Below are 18,253 nucleotides of genomic sequence, written 5' to 3'. Positions count from 1 at the left end.
ACCACCTGGACCTGGGCTACTCAGAATGAGGCAATAGCATGAGTTAGGAGCATGGTGCAGGTTCAGGATCCCCCACCCCAGCTTCCTCAGAACCTGCACTTTACCAGCACCTAGATGTGCTCACTCAAGCTGAGAAGTTCTGCTTGGCCTCAGTCCAGGTTCTCTGCTTGGCTTCCCCAACCCAAGCTCAAGGTTTGCTGCCTCTCTTTTACCTACTTTACTGCCATCCCTCCCACACACACTATACACAATTTCAGAATCATCAGCAAACCAGTGACTGTTCTCTTTTGTTCAGAATCACACATGTTCTGAACTTCCCACCTTACATCTATCCCATGTGTCTTGGTGTGGGTGACAATCACAGGCTGAGTGGAGAATTCACTCTAGGATATCACTTTGGCCCACCTTCACTTGGAGGCAGGAAAAGCAGTTCCTCGCCCTTACTCCAGGCATTCCTTTAACCAAGAATGGCTGCAGACATGGTCTAGCCAAAGAAACCTGTGGACAAATGTCTTTGGGGGACTCTGGCCACCTCTCCCACTTCTTGCCTTGATCTCAGATGTGATGTCTTGGGTTGCAGCAGCCATCTGGGACCCAGGAGGATGGCAGAGCTTCAGCCCTGAGTGCACTGAGCTGCTGAGTCAGCCCTTCCCACCTCCAGCATCTTCAGCTAAAAAACTGCTACCTTCCCTTGACTTGGGCCAAATAGCAGAAGCAGTCCTCCTCTTGTAGGCTGGTAGCTCGTCAGAGTAAGAAACCCCAGTGTTCAGCTCCTGTGTCCCTGCTTTTCTGTTATTCTTGCTGTTTCAGTTTGTGAAACTAAAAGAAACCTCATTTAAAATAGGGTCAAGAGGGGTGCCTGGGTGACTCAGTCGGTTAAGCGTCTGACTTCAGCTCAGGTCATGATCTCGCGGTCCGTGAGTTCAAGCCCCGCTTCAGGCTCTGTGCTGACTGCTCAGAGCCTGGAGCCTGTTTCGGATTTTGTGTCTCCCTCTCTCTCTGACCCTCCCCTGTTCATACTCTGTATCTCTCTGTCTCAAAAATAAATAAATGTTAAAAAAAATTAAAAAAAATAAAATAGGGTCAAGAGAAAGACTATGGAATGGGAGGAGATATTTGCAAATGACATCTGATAAAGGGTTAGTACCCAAAACATATAAAGAACTTATAAAACTCAACATTCCAAAAACAAATAATTCAATTTAAATATGGGAAGACCACATGAATATACATTTTTCCAAAGAAGACATCCGGATGGCCAACAGACACATGAAAGGATGTTCAATCACTCATCATCAGGGAAATGCAAATCAAAACTACAATGAGATACCACCTCACACCTGTCAGAATAGCTAATATCAAAAATACAAGAAACAAGTGAGGTGAGGATGTGGAGAAGAAGGAACCCTTATGCACTGTTGGTGGGAATGCAAACTGGTGCAACTACTGTGGAAAACAGTATGGAGTTTCCTCAAAATATTAAAAATAAAACTGTCCTCGGATCCAGTAATCACATAACTGGGTATTTACCCCAAAATACAAAAACACTAATTCAAAGTGATATATGCCCCCTTATGTTTATTTCAGCATTATTTACAATAGCCAAATTTTGGAAGCAGCCCAAGTGTCCATCAAGAGATGAATGGATAAAGAAGATATAGTATATATATGCAATGGAATATTATCCAGCCATAAAGAATAATGAAATCTGCCATTTTCAATCACAGAGATGGAGCCAGAGAGTATTATCGTAAGTGAAATAAGTTAGTTACAAAAAGATAAACACCATATGATTTCACTCATATGTAGAATTAAGAAACAAAACAAATGAGCAAGAGTAAAAAATAGAGAAACAAAACAAGAGACACTTTAGAGAACAGATTGATGGTTAACAGTGGGAAGGGGAATAGAGGGATGGGTGAAATATGCTATGGGGATTAAACATTACACTTATCATGATGAAAAAATAAATTAAATTAAATTAAATCTAAAAAGTAAAAAAAAAAATTGCAGACTGGCCACGTTATTCTAATAAATGGTAGCATAATCATAATTCTATCTGAACTTGCAAATAGATTATCATTTCCATAATATTTTGTTCTTTGTGAAAAACACACAATAATATGGTTTTCACTCAAAGCCCTGGATAAGTTAGAGAATCATAGCATGATGCTTGAGACCTTCCAGTCTTCTACCTCTTCCAGAGTGTCAATACTATAAGTGATAATGTCTATCATGACAAGCCAAACACAATGCAAGACAGTCAGTGCTTTCTGAATTGCCACTCTATTAGGAATCATTTTAGTTTAACTGTATTTAATAGTTGTAATAGTTATTAACTAGATTCTAGCCAAATACTTGCTCACTGTACAAAAGTATAGAGAACTACTTTATAATTCTAATGAGGTAATATACTACTTGCATGTTGCCTGACAACTTACAGGCCAAACTGCCAGAATGCATGTCATCACAAAAAAGAAAAAAATAAATAAAAATAAAATAGAGCCAAGAAGTCAGAAGGGGGAGCACACATGCCCTCCCACCCCTCAATTGCAGACCTCAGGAGGAAGGTATCTTGCATTTTCCATCAGGAAGAAGCCTACTTTACTAGATCCAGAAGGAGTAGGAAAGATTTTCTCCTTGCCCAGCAACAGTCCAGCCAATGAGAAACTGCTACAACTCAGCCAATGAGAAATCATCACTATCCTAAATTCATGATCCTTCCATGGACTTTCATTAAAGCAGCCCCTCCCAACTTCCTCCTTTTTCTCTATAAAGTAATGGCTCCTCTCCTTTGTCTTTCAGACTTGCCTTTAGTTTGGCCATAGCCTACATGTCTCAAATTACAATTTTTCTGCCATTCTCAAATAAACCTATTTTGTTGGTAAAATAACCGGCTGTTTTATTTTCAAGCTTGACAATCTCTAACCTATGTACTCACACAGTTGCAAAAAGAGGTCTTTGTATTTTGCACCTCAAAAAAAAAAGACAAAAAAAATCAAAAAGCAAAAAAGCTAGATCCAAATCAGCTTTGCCACTGATTTCTGTATAAATCTAGAGAAGTTATTAGACATACAAGGACATGAAACTTCTAATTCTTTTTCTCACCTTTCCCTTCCATCTCTTGAATGAAAATACTGGAGAATGATGGAATTGAGCAAAATTCCTAAGACCTAGAATTCACTTACACAATAACTAATGCACTATATAACATGCAATATTGGTGCTATTAACCTATGCCCCAGTTTCTGATTATGGACCTAACAGAACATCACCCTCTAGAATATACTTTTGAGACATAATTTGACACACTAAGAATTTATGTTAATACTGGAAAATAAGTAATGAGGTGTAGAAGAACCCACATACTAAAAAGATGGATCTGGATCATTTGCTGTTGAGAAAGGTTCCACTTTTATCTGTGATCTAAAGACCTACCAAGTCAGTTTGCTTTTAAGTATTTGTGTCATATCATATTTTCCAAAGATGGACATAACAGTATTTTGCATCCCACAATTACGTCACAATGTTGCTTTGGCACTCCTGTCATTGGGAGGTGGGGGCTCTGTCCCCTTTCCTGAATCTAGGTGGGCTTGTGATTCATGTGTAATTGATGAAATGTGGTGGGAGTGCCATTATGTGCCTCCTGAGGCAGAAAAGTCCACATGACTTATGTCTTCTGCTGGAAGACTCACACTGGAATGCTGAGAAGTCACTGAGGAAGTCCAACATCTTGAGGCCACCATTCTGCAAAGAAGCCCAATACAGCCCACACGGAGAGGCCACATGGAGAGTTCCAGAGCTGCCCAGCTGACCTCCAGCTGCCCAAATTCCCCAATCTCCCAGTGCTAGATACCCTCTGTCTGTACCCTAACAACAGACCAGAATTGGATGCAGCCAGCTGTTCTCTCCCAAACTGTCAACCCTCAGACACTGTGAGCATTTTATGGTGGTAAGTTTTGGGGCAATCTGCATGCAGCAATAGAGAGCCACAGTTGTTTGTGAGCTAATTTGACTGTCTACAGTTTCCCATCCAGTCCTCTAGACCTCAATAAACACTATTGGTGCAGATTAGGTTCTGAGGCCATACAGAAATGCCATATCTGATCTTTGACCCTTATCCTGAACTCTCTGCCTGGAATATCCCTTCTTTCTACTTCTCTGGTCTAATCAGTCTTGATTGAGCCTTGCCAGAATGTCCCCACCCCTCGCTCTGACTGAGGTCTCTTTCCAAGCCCCACAGCCTGTGTACTCACCTGCATCATCTCGCTTGCAGGCATGTAGAGCAAATGAAGCCCCATCCCACCAGACAAGCCACTGAAGGTACAGTGAAGGTCCCCAAATTTTCCTCTTCTCTCTGACATTTAACACAAGATAGAGTGCATGGTAGGCACTTGAGATATGTTGAATGAACTACTTCTAAAGAGTCTACACGGTTGTGGGGCATAGAGCCATGGGAGAGGGCTTGCATGAGTGTGCACAGAAAGGATGAGAACTCACTCAAGCTGGGGATGGTGGGCAGGAGAACAGAAAAGCTTTTGCCAGAGGAGGGCATGGGGTTGAGTGGAAATCAAGGAAGGCCAAACATGGACTGAGCACCTCCTACTGAGCCAGGCTCCAGGCACAGGGTATAGGAGTACAAAATAATGTCTTTTCTGATTTTTTAGTTTTTTCAAACAGTAATAATTAATCAATAAGAACATTAGAAAAGTACATAAAGAAAGAAAAATCTGCATATAATGTTGGGGCTTCTTCTCCAGTCTTCCCCAAATACATATGCATTTTTCTCCCTCTACATGTAAGTACATGTGGTTTTGAGTCCTGCTTTGTCACTGTAACCTGAGCATGCATCACTCGCTCTGCATACCTTTTATTCCACTCCTAGGAGGCCCTAGGTTTCCCACTTCCCCCAAAGTGTGTATGAACATGTAACTAAAAAACTTTATCCAGACCTCTTATTATTTCCATAGGATAGATTTTTGTTTAATTTTTTATTGTAAAGGCAACACATTTACTTTTGTAAATTTAAACTATACCAATGTATAAAGTAAAAAATGAAAGTTCCTACTTCTGCCCTATTCCTCATAGCTATGTACTATTAATAATTTGGGGAATAGCCTTCCAGCAATTTTTGAAGGAATATACAAACTATCCCCCCCCCCCCCCACACACACAGCATAACACATTCACACAATTTTTAAACATATTTTCTCTAGATTTCTATCTTTATTAGCCTATCATGGACATGCATCCATACAAATAGATACCAGGCATGGCCCTGGTCAATGAACCAAGTACTGAGTTTATCTTATTATTTATTGGAAGAACATCATTTCTACATGATATTTAATCACTTCGTGACAAGCATTTAGGGTTTTTTTCCCTGATATTTCATTACTTCAGGAGCACATGTGCATGTTTTGCAGGTACCTTAGAACTGCAGCTTAATGGGTTCATGCATGGGGTCCAGGAGGTAACAGAAGGACCTGGATGAACATGTCAAATAGCTTTTGAGACAAGGGCTGACTCAGCTCTCCTGCACAGAGAATCAGAGAGCCCATGTTTTCTTCAGGCATCCTTACTGACCTGAGCAGCACCATCTTTGAATCTACACAATTGTTTTCGAAGGAAGATATGTCTTCCGAAACTAAATTTTCTTTCACAATTATAACTAAGGATAAACACTTTTGCATATATTTGTATATCAGTCATTCCCATTTCATCTCAACTTTTTCTCCATGGCACATGCTCAGTTTTCAATGAAGTTGTTTGGTTTCTTATTGCTTACTCTGTGAGGATTAAGCATTGTTACATTTGTCATAAATGTTTATTTCCAGGCTATTTTATGCTTTTTAAATTTTGCTTACAGTGTTTATTGCACAGAATGAGTAACATATATTTGGTTATTCTTTATCAATATTCTCATTTGGAAATGCTACTAAGACATTCAACTGTAGGCTGAATTTATTTATGCTTTTTATATTTATTTACCGATGTTTCTCTTTATATTCACTCAGAAATTTTCATAATGTGGAGGGATATAATTTGACTGTATATCCAAACAGCCAACTTCCTACATGCCAGTTGTTGATCAATCCAGCTCTTTCCAATTGCCATGCTGCCTTTGCCAATACAATAAGCTCTTGGGATCGGAATCTATTCCAGAGTTCTCTATCTTACCTATAATGGCAAATTGAATGTGGTCACAAATTCTTTGACACGTCTCTCTTTAGGAAGTTGGATCTAATTCACCTCTTCTTTAATATGGGCTAGTTTAGACACTCACCTATTAAAACAAAATGGAGTTGGGCTGAATAAGCCTGTACTCTGTGCCTCATTCATGCTCACTCTTGGAGCGCCAGCTAAGGCACACAAAATCTACCTTGAGTCTGCCATGCTGTGAGGAAGCTCCAGACAAAGGCTAGGTGTACGCACTCCAGGTGACAGTCCCATCTGGGTTTAGCCTTCAAGTGAGCCCAGCCCAGGCACCTGCAATATAGAGCAAAGAAGCCCCAGTGACTTCAGCCCCAGCCATCAGTCTTCAGAGCTGAAGCCCCAAACATTATGGAGCAGATACAAGGCATCTCTGTTGTGCTGTGCCTTTTCTGAATTTCTGACCCACGTATCCATGAGCACAAAATTCTGGAGGCAGTTTGTTATGAACAATAGATAACTAGAACAGTCTGTCAATTATTTGCTAGTAATTAGAACCTTAGAGTTCCAATGAATGTGAGATTGTTTTTATTGCGATAAAAACATAACGGTAGGTGCACCTGGGTGACTCAGTTAAGTGTCCAACTCTTGATTTCAGCTCATGACTTGTGAGTTTGAGTCTCATGACTTGTGAGTTTGTAACTTGTAAGTCTCTTGACTTGTGAGTTTGAGCCCCGTGTCAGTCTCTGTGCTAATGGTATGGAGCCTGCTTGGGATCCTCTCTCTCTGTCTCTCTCTGCCCCTCCCCTGCTCTCTCTCTCTCTTTCAAATAAATAAAATAAACATAAAAAAAAAGACATAACACAAAATTTACCATCTTAACCATTTTCATGTGTATAGTTCAACAGTGTTATATTCATATTGTGAATCAGATCTCCAGAATTTATTTTTGTGGCACTGACTCCCCCCCGCCCCCCACTTCCCACACCGAACTTTCTTCTCTACTCTATCCTTTATTTGCATTTTGTAGTAACTCCATGAAGGACGCAGGTAGGTACCCTCACCATTTTACAGATGAGAAAGAACCAGAGTCAATGTCCTCATATTGTCCCCTGGGATCTTAAGTGACAGGCATCTGGATCATCTGGTACCAGAGAGCCCACAGATCTTTCCGAGAGATGGAGTAATCAGCCTGATAAGCAGCCAAGCAACTAGTCTCACCATTGTGGGTTTTTAAATTGAGATATAATTGACATATAACATTATGCTAGTTTCAGGTGTATAACATAATGATTCAATATTTATATTTATTATAAAATAACCTCAATAAGTCTAGTTAACATCCATCACCATGCATACTTGCACTTTATTTTCTTGTGACGAGAACTTTTAAGATGTCTTAGCAACTTTCAAATATTCAACATGGTATTATTAACTATAGCCACCATGCTGCACATTACATCCCCAGGACTTATTGATTTTATAACTGGAACTTTTTACTTTTTGACCCTCTTCATCCATTTACCCCACTCCCCTCCCCCTCCTCCTCTGGCAACCACCGATCTGTTTTTAGCATCTATAAGTTCAGTGTTTGTTTCTTAGGGAGTTTAGTTTTTGTTTTTGTTTTTAGATTTCACATACAAGTGATACCATACTGTATTTGTTTTTCTTATTCCACCTACCATAATTCTCTCAAGTTTCATTCATGTTATTGCAAATGGCAGGATTTCCTTTTTTACGGCTGAATAATATTCGTGTGTGTGTGTGTGTGTGTGTAAAAAATTCTTTATTTATTCACTGATGGACACTTAAGTTGCTTTCTAATGCTTAAATGCACATGGAGATGCATATATCTTTTTGAGTGATAACCTAATTTTCTTTGGACAAATACCCAGAAGTGGAATTGGTGGATTATGTGGTTCTATTATTTATTTATTTTTTTTTTTATTTTTATTTTTTGAGGACCTCCAAACTACTTCCTATAGTAGTTGCACTAATTTACATTCCTACCAATACTGCACAGGGGTTCTCTTTTCCACATGCTATTTTTTGTTTTTTGTTTTTTTGGTAATGGCAATTCAATTAGGTGTGAGGTGATATCTCATAATGGATTTGATTTATATTTCCCTGATGATTAGTGATGTTGAGCAACTTTTCAGGTACCTGTTGATCATCTGTATCTCTTCTTTGGAAAAGTGTCCATTTTTTAAATTTTTTAAATTTACATCCAAATTAGTTAGCATATAGTGCAACGATGATTTCAGGAGTAGATTACTTAATGCCCCTTACCCATTCAGCCCATCCCCTCTCCCACAACCCCTCCAGTAACCCTCTGTTTGTTCTCCATATTTAAGAGAACTTCTGTTTTGTCCCCCTCCCTGTTTTTATATTATTTTTGCTTCCCTTCCCTTATGTTCATCTGTTTTGTATCTTAAAGTCCTTATATGAGTGAAGTCATATGATATTTGTCTTTCTCTAAGTTTGCTTAACATAATACCCTCTAGTTTCATCCACGTAGTTGCAAACGGAAATATTTCATTCTTTTTGATTGCCAAGTAATACTCCATTGTGCGTGCGTGTGTGTGTGTGTGTGTGTGTGTGTGTGTGTGTGTGTGTATCTCACATCTTCTTTATCCATTCATCCATTGATGGATATTTGGGCTCTTTCCATACTTCGGCTATTGTTGATAGTGCTGCTATAAACATGGGGGTGTATGTGCCCCTTCAAAACAGTATATCTGTATCTCTTGGATAAATACCTAGTAGTGCAATTGCTGGGATGTAGGGTAGTTCTATTTTTAATTTTTTGAGGAACCTCCACACTGTTTTCCAGAGTGGCTGCACCAGCTTGCATTTCCACCAGTAGTGCAAAAGAGATCCTCTTTCTCTGCATCCTGGCCAACATCTGTTGTTGCCCGGGTTGTTCATGTTAGCCATTGTGACAGGTGTAAGGTGGTATCTCATTATGGTTTTGATTTGTATTTTCCTGATGATGAGTGATGACCATTTTCTCGTGTGTTGGTTGGCCATCTGGATGTCTTCTTTGGAGACGTGTCTATTCATGTCTTTTGCCCATTTCTTCACTGGATTATTTGCTTTTTGGGTGTTGAGTTTGATAAGTTCTTTATAGATTTTGGATACTAACCCTTTATGTGATATGTCTTTTGCAAAAATGTCCATTTTTAATCAAATTGTTTTTGTTGTTGTTGAATTTTATGAGTCCTTTGTATATTTTGAGTATTAACTCCTTATCAGATATATGATTTATGAAACTTCTCTCCCATTTGGTAGGCTTCTTTTTAATTTTGTTGATGATTTCCTTTACTGTGAAGAAGCTTTTCAGTTTGATATAGTTCCACTTATTAATATTTGCTTTTGGTGTCAAATCCAAAAATCATTGCCAAGACCAATGTAAAGGAGGTGACTAACTGCATTTTATTCTAGAAATTTTGTAGTTTCAGGTCTTATGTTCACATCTTTTGCCCATTTTGAGTTAATTCCTCTGTATGGCATAAGACAGTGGCCTAGTTTTCCCAACAACACCTACTGAAGAGACAGTTCTTTAGCCATTATATATTCTTGGTTACTTTGTCATAATTAATGGACCAAATATTTATTTCTGGGCTCCCTATTCTGTTCCATTGATCTATGAATTTTTGTACCAATATCATACTGTTTTAATTATTATAGATTTTGTAATAGGGCTTGAAATCAGGAAGCATGATGTTTCCAGCTTTGTTCCTTTCTCAAGATTATTTTGGCTATTCAGGGCCTTTTGTAGTTCCATAGAAATTTGAGGATTGTTTGTTCTCTATGTGAAAAATGCCATTGGAATTTGATAGGGAGTACATTGAATCTGTAGATTGCTTTGTGTAGTATGGACATTTTAACAATACTAATTTTTTCAATCCATGTGCACAAAGTATCTTTCCATTTATTTGTGTCTTTTTCAATTTCTATCATCAATGTCTTATAGTTTTCAGTGTACGTGTCTTTCACCTCCTTGCTTAAATTTATTCATAGGCATTTTATCCTTTTTGATGCAATTGTAAATCAACTTTTTTCTTAATTTCTATTTCTTATAGTTTGTTATTAGTATATAGAAAGGCAACAGATTTTTGTATATCAATTTTTGTATCCTACAACTTTACTGATTGTGTGTGTGTGTGTGTAGGATTTAGTGTTTTCTTTTTTTTTTTTTTTTAATTTTTTTTTTCAACGTTTATTTATTTTTGGGACAGAGAGAGACAGAGCATGAACGGGGGAGGGGCAGAGAGAGAGGGAGACACAGAATCGGAAACAGGCTCCAGGCTCTGAGCCATCAGCCCAGAGCCTGACACGAGGCTCGAACTCACAGACCGCGAGATCGTGACCTGGCTGAAGTCGGACGCTTAACCGACTGTGCCACCCAGGCGCCCCAGATTTAGTGTTTTCTATACATGATATCATGTCACCTGCAAGTAGTGACAGTTTTACTTCTTCCCAGTTTGGATGTCTTTTATTTCTTTTTCTTGTCTAATTGCTCTTGTTAGAATATCCGCTATATTGAATAAAAGTGGTGAGAATGGGAATCTCTGTCTTGTTCCTTATCTTAGAGGAAAAGTTTTCAGGTTTTCACTGTTAAGTATGATGTTAGCTGTGGACTCATCATATATGGTCTTTATTATGTTGAAATATGTTCCACCTACACCCATTTTGTTGAGAAGTTTTATCATAAATGGATGTTAAATTTTGACAAATGCATCTGCATTTTTGGCATCTATTTAGATGATCATATAATTTTTCTCCTTCATTTTGTTAATGTAATGTATCACATTGATTTGCAGATGCTGAACCATCCTTGCATCCCAGAAATAAATCTCACTCAATCATGGTGTATGATTCTTTTAATGTATTGTTGAAGTCAATTTGCTAGTATTCTGCTGAGGATTTTTGCCTCTAAGATCATCAGGGATATTGTGAATTTCTTCTCGTGGCATCCTTGTCTAGTTTTGGCATCGGGTAGTGTTGGCCTTATACAATCAGTTTGGAAGTGTTCCCCCTCTTCTTTTTTTGGAAGAGTTTGGGAAGTACTGGTATTAATTATTCTTAAAGTTTGGTAGAATTATCAGTGAAGTCATCTGGTCTTGGACTTCTGCTTTTTGGGAGATTCTAGAATCTTTTCATTTCACAAATCTGTAACTCCATATCCATTAAACAATTCTTCCTCTTCCTTGCCCCCATGTCCTAGTAACCATTGATCTATATTTTGTATTTATATATTTGACTCATTTGGGAACCTCACATAAACAGAATCATACAATATTTGTCTTTTTTACGACTGGCTTATTTCACTTCTTATAAATCGTCAAAGTTCATCCATGTTGTAGCATGTGTAAGAATTTTCCTCCTTCTTAAGGCTAAATAATATTCCATTGCATGCATATACCATATCCTTTTATTTTTTTTAATTTTTTAAATTTAACTTTTAGTTAACATACAGTGCAACATTTATTTCAGGAGTAGAATTCAGTGATTCACCATTTACATAGAACACAGTGATCATCACAAGTGTCTTCCTTAATACCCATCACCCATCTAGCCCATCCCCCCCACCTCCCACCTCCACCCACCTCCCTCCATCAACCCTCAGCTTGTTCTCTATCATTAAGAATATCTTGTGGTTTGTTTCCTTCGCTCCTCTCTGCCCCATATCCCATATGTCCATCTGTTTTGTTTCTTAGATTTCACAAATCAGTGAAATCATATGGTATTTGTCTTTCTCTGATTGACTTATTTCTCCTAGCATAATACATTCTAGCTCCATCCACGTCATTACAAATGACAAGATTTCATTCTTTCTGATGGTTGAGTAATATTCTATTGTGTGTGTGTATATGTATATGTGTGTGTGTATTGTGTGTGTGTGTGTGTATATATATATATATATATATATATATATATATATACAGTATTGTGTGTATATATATATATATATATATATATATACAGTTTTTTGAGGAACCTGTATATTGTTCTCCAGAGTGGCTATACCAGTTTGCATTTCAACCAAAAGTGCAAGATGGTTCCCCTTTGTCTGCATCCTTGCTAACACTTGTTTCTTGTGTTGTTAATTTTAGCCATTCCAACAGGTGTGAGGTGGTATCTCATTGTATACCCACCACACCCTTTTAAATCAATTCATCTATCAATGGACATTTGGGCTGCATACTTGGACTCTACCTCTTGGCTCTCATGAATAACACTGCTATTAACATGATTATGCAAATATCTCTTCAAGATTGTGCTTTCAATTCTTTAGGAAATATACTTAGAAATGAGATTGCTAGATCATATTGTAATTCCATGTTGATTTTTTTGAGGAACCTCCATACTATTTTCCATAACAACTGCACCATTTTACAGTCCCACCAGCAATGTACAAGACTTCCAATTCCTCCACGACCTCGCCAACACTTATTATTTGCTTTTTTAAAATTTTATGATAGACATCCTAATGGGTATAGTTTGATGCTCAGTTTCATTATCTGGGAGGATAAGCCCTCCTTCATTCCTCTACACTTAAATAAACTTAGCATCACAGCCTGATTATTCTTTCATGAGGTTTTGAATAATTGTGTGAAGTTCAAAAGCAATTATAACATCAGGATTCTGATTGAAATGGCATTAAACTTGTAAATTAACTTGGTGAAAATAATGTCATCTTGTTACTATTGAGTGTTCTTATCCCAGAGCATTGTATTTCTCTCCATTTATTCAAATCTTCCCTTATTCCATGAGTAAAATTCTACAGTTATTTTGTAGGGTTCCACATATTTCTTGCCAAAATTATTTCCAGGTATCTCTTACTTTGGTTGTTTTGCTCATGCCACACCAGAATGGGGTGGGCCCAGGTAACAAGGAACCCAGAGGCAGGGACACTGAACTTTGAAGGAAGGGCACCAGGTATGGCCAAGCTGAGCCTTGAAGAAGATTAGCAGGAGGTGACAACCAACATGGGGAGAGGTGTGAAAACATGTGGTATGTTGGTGGGGGTATGAATGGCCAGTGTTATAGGAACCTATGGAGTTGGGGAAGAAGCTGGAGGGTGGACAGGACTGTCATGCACAGCTTGCTATCCTCCCCAGACAGCCTTCCTATTTAACTGGAGATGAGAAGCCAATGAAGGCCTTCGAGATGAGATGTGCATTTTAGAAAGCTAATTCTTCCAACAGTCCTGGAGACTGCACATGGGAGCAGGTAATGAGACCTTGCAGGAAGCTGCTGAGAGAACCTGGAAGGAGGTGAATGTCCAGATGGAGCTAATGGTGGAAGATATGCAAGGGAGAGGTAAAAAATATTGAGAAGATGGGGCGCCTGGGTGGCGCAGTCGGTTAAGCGTCCGACTTCAGCCAGGTCACGATCTCGCGGTCCGTGAGTTCGAGCCCCGCGTCAGGCTCTGGGCTGGTGGCTCAGAGCCTGGAGCCTGTTTCCAATTCTCTGTCTCCCTCTCTCTCTGCCCCTCCCCCATTCATGCTCTGTCTCTCTCTGTCCCAAAAATAAATAAACGTTGAAAAAAAAAATTTATAGAAAAAAAAAATATTGAGAAGGTAAGAAATCTGGTGACAAGGAAGAGGTAGGAGCCTAAGAGGTGAGCAATTTTCTGGATATCTAGGTTGCTGTGTGTCATCACTAGAGGAAGGGCATGGGCAGGGAGTGTGAGGGCCTGGGGAAGGCAGAGGGAGGTTCTCTGAGGCAGACGTCCCCAAGTGAGATGCTAGTGGGCATGTGGATAGACAAGGCTGAGCCTTGGGAGGGTTTAGGAATAAAGAAATCTGGGAGCCAGCTGCATATAAATCACAGCCAAAAGCAAGACCACAGGACAGTTTAGTTAGAGTATGGGGAGTATGAAAAACAGTGGGCTCTTGCCAGGGCTCAGCCCATTCTGCCAGAAAAGGTCTGGTCAGTGAAATCAAGGAGGGTAAAAGAGGGGAAGGAGGAGTCAGAAAAGAGGGAAGTGCACCATCAGGACTATGCTCCCAAGACATCTTCCAGGGCTAAGCCACACCACAGTGCAGAGTCCCTTTGATTTGTGCCACAAGAAACAATGGAGTTCATCTGTGTTTCATTCTCTAATAAAGGCACCAACTTGGTCCTAAGGAGGGAAACATAAGCAATGGATAGAGTCCAACTCACCAAAATATATTCCTGAAATATACAGTTCTGAATACAAATGCCAGGAAGACCAGCATTTCTGGGTAGCATCGAAGGAGACAGGACAGTTGTATCTTCTGGGAAAAGCCTTGAGTGCCCACAAGGTCTCACTAGGCAATCTGCTATCCTGTTTAGTTTATTTTTATGTTCTCTATAAATGTCTGGGGCCCATGGCATTTAGAGGGAATGGGTTCCCCCTCTCCCCCCCCACCCCCCACCCCCCCCCCCCCCGCCACCCTGACTGCTGTATATTCTGCAGGAGATTTCTGTTCTGAACTTTTCTAGGCACACAACTTCCTCGTCTGGCCCAACCCAACTCCCCCTTCCCCCACACCATGGGTCACAGTTTGCTGACATGCTCTGGGCACTGTCCTCCAAGGAAACTATCAAAAAGCACAGATGGAGAAATGACCTAATTACATTTTGTCTTCCTTGGTCTTTGCTGCAAAATGGAAGTTTCTGTCTCTGTTTGTCTGTCCAACTATTGCATAGGATATGTTATTGTCTTAGGACAATACATCAGATACTAGCAATGCAAAACAACAACAACAACAACAACAACAACAAATCCCTGAGTATCATGCGTGAGAAAACATGAACTTTGGAGACAAACACAGAAATAAATAAACCCTGATAAACTCTGTCCATGCCCAGAGGCCCTACAACCAGCAGTGACATTACAGAGCAGGTTGAGTAATCCCTCTGAGTCTCATCCCACCAAGTGTATAATGGGGGCATCTTAGGAGGTTGCTAAGGAAATGAAATGGAATACACATGTTTCAAATCTTCATCCTTCCCCTCCCTTCTCTTCCCTTCCTCTTCTTTCCTGGGAGAGAGGCACAGATAGTACAAGAAGGCACAAGCAGTAGGAGGCATCCATTGGTTATCCTGATAATCCTCATGACAAGCTCCAAAAAAGCTCTGCAAGCCTGAATCTGGCCCTTCAGACCTGAGCTTACTCTGCTTCTGCAAATACATTCACTTCCCTAAATTTCATCTGGAAAACAGAAGGATGAGGCTTCTCCTTTCAATGTAGATGGCCCCACTTTATGAGTGGTGCAACACCTCCCCTCAGAGAGAAATGTAAAGTGGAGGTCCACCACTCGTGGAGTGGTGTCCAGATCTAGCCCTGAGAGCCAAATCCTGAAGTCAGGAAGGCTAGAAGACTGCATTGGTGTCATAGGTCCAGATGGGCCAGCCCCTGGCATCTGGAATATCTGCAGCCATACAGAAGTGAGGTCATTCCTCAGTCTGGAATGGTCCAGGGTTCAGCTTTCATGAGCCCCTGCATCACTCACCCCTCACTACCAGACAGCCTCAATTTCCACTGAAGTGCTAATGCCCCAGAGCCCGTGGCTGCCTCCAGCTCCTCCTCTGGTGCCCAAGACACACTGTAGTCAAGGGGAAGTGGGATGCTATGTGCTCCGTTGAGACTCACTGTCTCCCATTCTCCCTGATGGTCAGACCTCTGCCACCAGCCACAAGCACAGTCTGGAAACTCATGGTCATCATGGAGTACTTCTTCTGCTCCTAAAGTAGGCCCATTTCACCTTGACACTGCCACTCCCCAGTCTCTGGCATGCAGAGAGCACACATACATACATACATACATAGGCCTCTGGTCCCTCACCTGGAATATGAAGAGACCCCTTCCAGGTCTGAGGATGAAATTCCCAGGGAGGCCACATGGCTTTCTCCTGGGAGCTGACAAGGCAAGCCCAGGAGCTTCAATCCTGAGTTTGGGGTTGCCTGTCAGGAGCAGAGAAGCTTGAGACGGTGGAACCTAGGGCTAGAGTCAGGGACTGTGGTATGGGAAGGCCCTCAAAAGTTACCAGAAGGATCTACTGGTTCATCTAGGTGCTTGAGGGCGAGGGTCCCTCTCATCAGGCAAAGCTTCTCCAGCCTTAGAAGTAAGCCTAAAATTAGATGTAACTTGCAATTCTAAAGTGGACTAGGCAATTGACTATCTGAAGGACACCAGAAAGTTTTGCCGGTCACAATGGATATTAGAATAGCTACAGAACAAGACATGGGGAGGTAGGGGAGTTCTACATGGGTTATAGCACAGCTAACTCATCTCTTCTCAAGGGGTCACCAGGAAGTCCCTTGCTCACACCATCTGTGAGTTTGGTTGCTACAGTGCTGGGTGCACAGAGCAACTGGAGACAGGCAGTGCTGAACTCTGAGTGGGAAATAATGGCAGTGGACCATCAACGGGAGGTAGTCTTTGCTTGCAAAGGAGCTTCCAATTGGGGGAAGGCAAAAAGGAAGGGAGGAAGGAGGTGCAAGCCAGGTATGGTATTATAAAGCATGACCTTTCCAAAATAGAATGCTGGTGTCATGAAGTTATCAAACATGGCAAAATATCTCTTCTCTGGCAAAGAAAGAGGGTCTTTGAGGCTGGACTATGGCCAAACACTAACCGAGAGAAGGCATCACCATGCTGTTCACACCTTGCACCAGGGACACTCACTGTGTTGATATGTACTATGGTCCTGTTGGCCTGCAATGAACAACAGAGTAATTACTGGAATCTGGATTGCAAATATATGTTTGGGACCCAAGAATCTGAAGTACATACTTTTCCTGAAAAGGTACTTGGCAATTCAGCTACTCAAGGCCTACTATCAGAACAGGAAACTACATTGTTCTGCACATTTTGAATCAAGACATATATTTTTCCTTGTGCTTTAGAATAGACTGTGATGTTCCAAAATATATTCAATGCTCCTATTCACAGTTAATATACCTACACCAAGAACATTTAGATTAGCAATTGTGCCAATGAATATTATGCAAGAGGACCCCAACAAGAGGGGTCACAGGGCATGACAGAAGGACCAAGGCCATCAAAACAGTGACCACCGTCTTCCTTATTCTGAGTTAGTGAGTGGGACATGGTTGCAGGTTGCATGGCCCTTACTGAGCCCAGATGCAGTTACAAGAGATTTCCAAAAAGAACCCCAATGATCTAATTCTGAATAAAGAACGACAAAGCAGTTGCCCCTGTGCAAAGGTGGGACCCTTATGTTCGTGGCTTAAAAAAAAATCAATATAAGAATAAAAGGAAGAGAATGAACTTAGAAATAACAAAATAGATGATTCCCTTTTACTTAAAATTGGCTTTCAGCGGAAATCCATCTTTGTGAGGGAATTTAGAGTACTGTACTATGTGGCAGTACTGATAATGAATGTGCTATGTCTCTGGGTTTAGTGTATGAAAGAAAAGCTGTGGGACAGTATGCCCATTAATTAATCCGCTCATGGTTCTTTGTGGAGGAACTGCTTTTATACCAAAGAGCATTATGGGAAAGGAAAGAGATTGGGGGAGAAAAGTGAAAATAGGATTGCATGCAGGCAAGGAATGCTGGAACGCATTTCAGGACTGGGCTGGGAGTGAAGGGACTGACCAGTGCAGGGTCCTGTCCACTGTGCGCATGCAGGGGCTACAGGAGACCTGGGGCTCTTAAAATACATCTGTGAATGTCTGAGTGGCTCTCAAAATACGTGCACAAATGTCTGAGCTACTAGCACAGGCCATACCCTGAGGTTAGATGGTGCACACTGTTTACCTGTCACATCTCAACTTTTCTGACTGCCATACAGGACACAGCCCCATTATCCCAATTGGTAAGCATAAGGTCCCTTCTACAGGAAACACTTAGTGGCTAATGCTCAGATTTCAGGTATTAAGGTTGCCTTCAGAAATGCTCTCCCTGATCCCTGGTTTCACTTTTTGCAGTTTTATTTACAAACCATCAACTGAGGTCCAGAAGTAGATGACCCTCTCATACTGACATAGTGAGAAGGTCAACGGTAGCCTCCATCACAATGCCTACACCATTCACCTCACTTCATCTCATCACCTGGGCATGTTATCATCTCACATCATCACAACAAGGGTGAG

General features: G+C 40.6%; 1 protein-coding gene across 13 annotated transcripts in view; it reads right to left on the bottom strand.

Moving 5' to 3' along the window:
- Positions 1–18,253, bottom strand: part of SYNDIG1 (synapse differentiation inducing 1) — a 181,383-nt gene that overhangs the window by 156,493 nt on the left and 6,637 nt on the right. For 2 of the 13 annotated variants that reach the window (XM_045445508.1, XM_045445511.1), the window contains exons 2-3: positions 6,287–6,489; positions 4,257–4,357 (exon numbers count right to left, since the gene is read on the bottom strand). The exons of 8 other annotated variants lie outside the window; for them this stretch is intronic. The gene's annotated coding sequence lies outside the window, so the exon portion shown is untranslated. Of the gene's footprint in view, positions 1–4,256; positions 4,358–6,286; positions 6,490–18,253 lie in introns of those variants that run through there. 3 more of the 13 variants (XM_045445510.1, XM_045445512.1, XM_045445515.1) reach the window with 3 other exon arrangements.

Source organism: Leopardus geoffroyi, chromosome A3, assembly GCF_018350155.1.
Source record: "Leopardus geoffroyi isolate Oge1 chromosome A3, O.geoffroyi_Oge1_pat1.0, whole genome shotgun sequence".
NCBI lineage: Eukaryota > Metazoa > Chordata > Mammalia > Carnivora > Felidae > Leopardus > Leopardus geoffroyi.
Note: the sequence above shows the minus strand (reverse complement) of the source record. Positions and strands in the feature narration are given on the sequence as shown.